The sequence below is a fragment of the Phascolarctos cinereus genome, unplaced genomic scaffold (assembly GCF_003287225.1).
Source record: "Phascolarctos cinereus isolate Bilbo 61053 unplaced genomic scaffold, phaCin_HiC Scaffold_726;HRSCAF=1367, whole genome shotgun sequence".
Classification (NCBI taxonomy): Eukaryota; Metazoa; Chordata; class Mammalia; order Diprotodontia; family Phascolarctidae; genus Phascolarctos; species Phascolarctos cinereus.
The window spans coordinates 350120244-350125588 of NW_027556098.1; the positions used below are offsets into that span (position 1 = coordinate 350120244).

Genomic DNA, 5345 nt, shown 5'->3' on the forward strand with positions numbered 1-5345 from the left:
GAAATCAGAAAGACCTGAGTTCAAATCTGACCTCAGACACTTAATAGCTATGTTGTCTTGAACAAGAAACTTCCCCTCTGTCAACTTGAGTTTCCCCATCTGTAAAACAGAGATAATAGTGATGTGCGTGTGAGCCCCATAGAGCCGGGCAGGCACCAGCTGCTGCACCGGGAGGAGACTGAGGCTGCAGCTTGAGGGAGGCCCCGCTCCTCTGAGCCTCTGTCGGGGGAGCCAGTGTGAGGAGAGAGATCCCCCTTCCCCCAACCCCTCCCCACCAGCCAGGATAATCAGAGTTTTTGGCCCGGACCCTTCTACCCAGCGAGAGAGTGACTACTCAGGTGAAAAGAAGCACACACCATGGCACTGAAACGGATTAATAAGGAACTTAAGATTTGGCCCATGATCCTTAGCACAGTGTTGTGCACGTCCAGTTGGGGATGATGTGTTTCATTGGCAAGCCACAATTATGGAACCTGATGACAGCCCGTATCAAGGCAGCACATTCTTTTCGACAATTCCCTACAGACTGCCCCTTCAAACCACCTAAAGTTGTATTTACAACAAGAATTTATCATTCAAACATTAACAGTAATGGCAGCATTGTCTCAATATTCTAAGGTCACAGTGGTCTCCTGCTTTAACTATTTCTGAAGTCCTTTTATCCATTTGTTCACTGCTATGTGATTCAAACCCGGACGATGTCTTAGTGCTAGAGATTGCACAGATCTATAAAACAGACAGAGACAAGTACAACAGAGTATCTAGAGAATGGGCTCAGAAATATACCGTGTGATGCTACCTTAAAGTCAGAATAACCTGCATTATAGCTGGAATAAACTTTAAATTACTGTTCCTTTTTTGATTTTCTTATCTGACTGGTCCCCTATGAAACCTCATTTTTTTTATTTTTTGTTTACCTCCCTCCATTCATGCACATGCTTGTCTGAGAAGACTTAAGTTCTTCCAGCTTTGGACAATAACTGCTTTTAGACTGTAAAACAGCTACAAGAGAATAATTGCATAAGATTCAGAATTCTTTTTAAAATGGAGCATGTGTATTATGTGGCGAATGTTTTCACTCTAACTTGCTTATGAGACTAAAACCATTTCTCACAGCTCTAACAGATGCTGAAGATAACCGTCTGAGGGGGAGGGAGATAGATAAGCAATTGTCATATCAAAAGAAGCAACCTTACTATAGCAGCGTCCATCTTGATCAAGTCTTCGATTGTTAGAGTTTGAGGTTTTATGATATATTTTATGCTCATAACTGATGTGTTTGGAAAATTGATACTGAATTTATAGCACAGCAGAACAGAAAATGTGAAGTATTTTGTACATGTCGAGAAAAGAATTACCTGTTCTTGTTCTACAGAGAATGGAAACTGGAAGTCAAACACCCCTTGTACTCCAAAATAGGGTCTTGAACTTTTTGTAATTTTCATTTAAATTTTGTTAGGAGGCTTGGAGCTATTGGCTAATCTATCTTCCAATACACTGTGTAATATAGCACTGAATAGATAATGCAATTGTGAATGGATGGTGATCAACTAAATAGCTCTGGTAGTAATTGACTTATTTTTCTTCAATAAAGTTGCACAAACCAATGGAAAAAACAAACAAAAAAAAAGCCAAACATAATTATAGCACATACCTCCCAGGATTCCTATGCTGATACAAGGAGATAATATTTGTAAAGCACTTTGTAGAGCAAAAGGTGTTATATCAATGTTAGCTATTGTTGGTATGTTATTATTATTATTCGTCTTATTCACTGACAAATGGTCATCCATCCTCTGATTATATGTATATATATATTTCAATGATGAGAAACTCACCAGTTTCTGAGGGCATCCATTCCACATATAGAAAGATAGGATGGTAAGAACTTTTCTTTTTCTCCTTCTATTCAGCTATCATTTTTTCCACACATTTATCCTACTTCTTCCCTCTCAGGCTGAGCAGTATCATATGGTTATAGATCTAGAGCTGAAAGAGGCCTTAGAGGTCAAGCTAGCCCCAAACTAGCCTCATTTTACAGGACAAGGAAATTGAAATTCAGAGAAATTAAATAAAGGAAGGAAAAATTATTCTCAATGAATCATTCTATTAGTTACCCCTGTTTAAGTTCCTGATGTATATATCCATTAATCTACCATAAGAGTAGTTCCTATGTGCTACCCCTGAATAGCTGGGTCACCTTTCTCCGTGTTGACAACCCACTTAACATGAAATTAATAATCAAAATAATCCCCAAATAATAAAATGATTTTAATATTAATCATACAAACCTATTTTCTATTTCATTAAAATATACATCTGAATATATTTAGCCAAATAGTACCTTTAAGATATCATAATAATGAATTAAGCATGATGGAATTTGCCAAGCTATTCTTTCAAATGAAAGAAGAGATCAGATATCCTTTGATTACCTTGTGGCAAGAAGGTTTTGCCAAAGAGACACACATACCTGCTGCTAGGTGGCACAGGAGATAGAACACATAGAAATTCTTTTCCAGCTGAGAGTCAAGAACACCTGAGTTAATTCTGGCTTCAGACCCTTATTAGCTGTATTAGCTGTACTTAATGTTTGTAAGCCCCAGTGAAATCAGTGAAATGGGGATAGTAATAATGTTTAACTCCCAGAGTTGTTTTGAGAATGAGTCTTCCTGATTCCCAGCCCAGTGATGTATCCACTGTGTCACTTGGCTGCCCAATAATTTGCAAAACTTAAAGTACTATGTAAATAATAGCTACCATTTATATATATCCACCCAGGAGCTATCCAGCTCTGCTGAAGTATGCAAGTAGGTTCCTGTGACAAGCTATTTTGGTGTAGTTTTAAAAAATCATATGTAAACCAAATCCAAAAGTTTTATGAATTTACAAAAAGTAAAACCCAGACACTTATTTAGCTATGTAAAAGCACTTTTAAACTACCTTGTAGCTATACCTTAAGAATTGACCATTCAGTATGGTTTTGGTAATGTTCCTTCTATGAATATAGAGTAAAGTGTTTATAACAAGACTGAGTTGTCTGCATTAGATACCCTGGGAAAGGAAAGAGCTTAACTGATTTTACCTTTCCATTTCAGAAGAAACAGAAAGCCCTAATCACTCAGATATTTTCCTAGCAGTCTGACCTGCTAGATACATGCCTAGTCATTCTGCCAGAATGAGGCCTAATCAATTGAAGGAACCAGTTTCCAAAGGCACATTTTCTAAGTTCTAAATGTATTGTCTTAGACCCAGATTCCCATCCTATGGAAAACCTTGATGATAGCCTTTCGTATCTTTTGGTTTTCACACTGTAGATAATGGGGTTGAGTACAGGAGGGATGAGGAGGAAAATATTGGCCATCATAGTGTGCACAAACGGGGGGGCATTGTGACTATAACGATGCACTAGAGATAAACTGATGAGAAGGAATGAAGAAAATAGCAACAGCACTAATGTGAGAAATGCATGTGTTGAAAGCCTTTTTCCTCTCCTCAGGGGAAGCAATGCTTATCACTGAATGGATTATCAGGACATAGGAAATGAGGATGCATGGACAGTCAATTCCTGATGTTGAGAAGAGAACAAACAATCCCATGATGCTATGATCCGTTATCTGTACATGACAACTTGATGAAATCAATATGGTAGCAGTAGGAGTGGGAAAGAACTTTCCCTGGCAGAATGACAGCCTCTTGACAAGCAACACCATAGGTGTAATGACTGCAATTACTCTCACCCCCACAGCCAAGCCAATCTGGATAATTCTGATTTTGGTGAGGATGTTAGCATACCTGAGTGGATCACAGATGGCAATAAAACGGTCAAAGGCCATGGCCAGCAGCACCCCAGATTCCATGAAAGTGAAACTGTGAAGGAAAAACATTTGAGCCATGCAGGCATCAAGACTGATTTCTCGGGCATCAAACCACAAAACTCCCAGTGTAGTGGAGAGGGTACAGAGGGACAAACCCAAGTCAGTGGCTGACAACATGGAGAGGAAATAATACATGGGCTCATGAAGACTCCTCTCATGGATTACTACAAACAAGATCATGCTATTTCCAGTGAGGGCAATGGCATAAAGGATACAAAAGGGAATAGAAATCCAGACTTGGGCAGCATTCATGCCAGGAATGCCTGTCAGAAGGAAGGTCAGAGGCTGCGAAGTAGTGCTATTGAGAGTTGACATAGTGGGCTGAAGAGTGTGCTGTCATAATGATATTTCACATCCTAAAATAACCAAGAAATTACTTATGTACATAGCTCATTTCTGTAGGCCATTTTGACCACAAAGTATACTTCATGACAATCATTGTTAGGTTGGTTAAACATATATCTAAGTGGATTGATTATTTGCTAGTATTCCTATAACATTATTTTGCCTTTGATGATACCTAGCAAAGACTCCCTCAAATGTGATGAGTTCAATTCTCCTAAAATGCCAAATGAGTGGGGGTCTTCTGGGTAAGATCTACAGGAGTGCTTCTCAAGCATTTTTAATCTGTCATACATCTTTTCTTACACATATCTTAAGGATCATTTGCTCCATTGGATACTATTTGTGCATAAACCTTACCAGAATCATTGGGAAAGAATGTTGTTCTGTTAGTCGACCATGAAGAGGTCTTAATTTGCTAGGAGTTATTACCAGTAATTTTTGCTTGGTCTCTGAAGTATATGAATAGATTTTCATATATATATTGATTATTTACTATGTTAGTGAAGTGGACAATGATTGATTCTGTCCAGGTCAATTCTGGAACACTGCCTCTTTCCATACAGAAGGACTGGAGGAGTCAAAGGAGAAACTAGGCAGCCATCTGTCAAGGATATTTTTGAGAGGTTTTATGTTTCATTTAGGGGTTGAATTAGATGACTTCCAAGAATATTTCTGATTCTATTATTCTGATATTTAAATGACAGTGAGTACCTCTGTAAAAAAAAGTAACATGAGGGGCAAGACTAAAAGTCAGAGAGGAGGACCACAACAAAAAGGACAAAAAGAAAGTTTAGCTCAAGGTGTAAGAAGTGTGTAAATAAAACTTAAATGAAGTTGAAGTCATGGACTTTTCACAGATTTTAAAAGATGGATGGAAAATATAGTCCAATATCCTGATATGTTAAATGAAAAGAGGTATCCTGGCCTTTGTTCAAAATTTCCAGGAATAGAGAATTCATCAGCTAATGACAAATGCCATTGCATTGTTGGACATTTCAGATGGTGAGTATGTTCTTCTTTATATCCAGGTGAAATATTCCTCCCTGTAACATCTAGCCATTGGTCCTAGTTTTTCATCTGAAGGTACATGCAAAATAAATGTAATTCTTTTTGAAGGCAGTT

At 38.1% G+C, this 5345-nt stretch overlaps 2 pseudogenes; one reads left to right on the forward strand and one right to left on the reverse strand.

Annotated features, from left to right (window-relative positions):
* Positions 1 to 357: 357 nt before the first annotated feature.
* On the forward strand, positions 358 to 793 carry LOC110195239 (ubiquitin-conjugating enzyme E2 D3-like; annotated as a pseudogene).
* A 2452-nt stretch (positions 794 to 3245) lies between these two features.
* On the reverse strand, positions 3246 to 4193 carry LOC110195125 (olfactory receptor 51F2-like; annotated as a pseudogene).
* Between the last annotated feature and the right edge of the window lie 1152 nt (positions 4194 to 5345).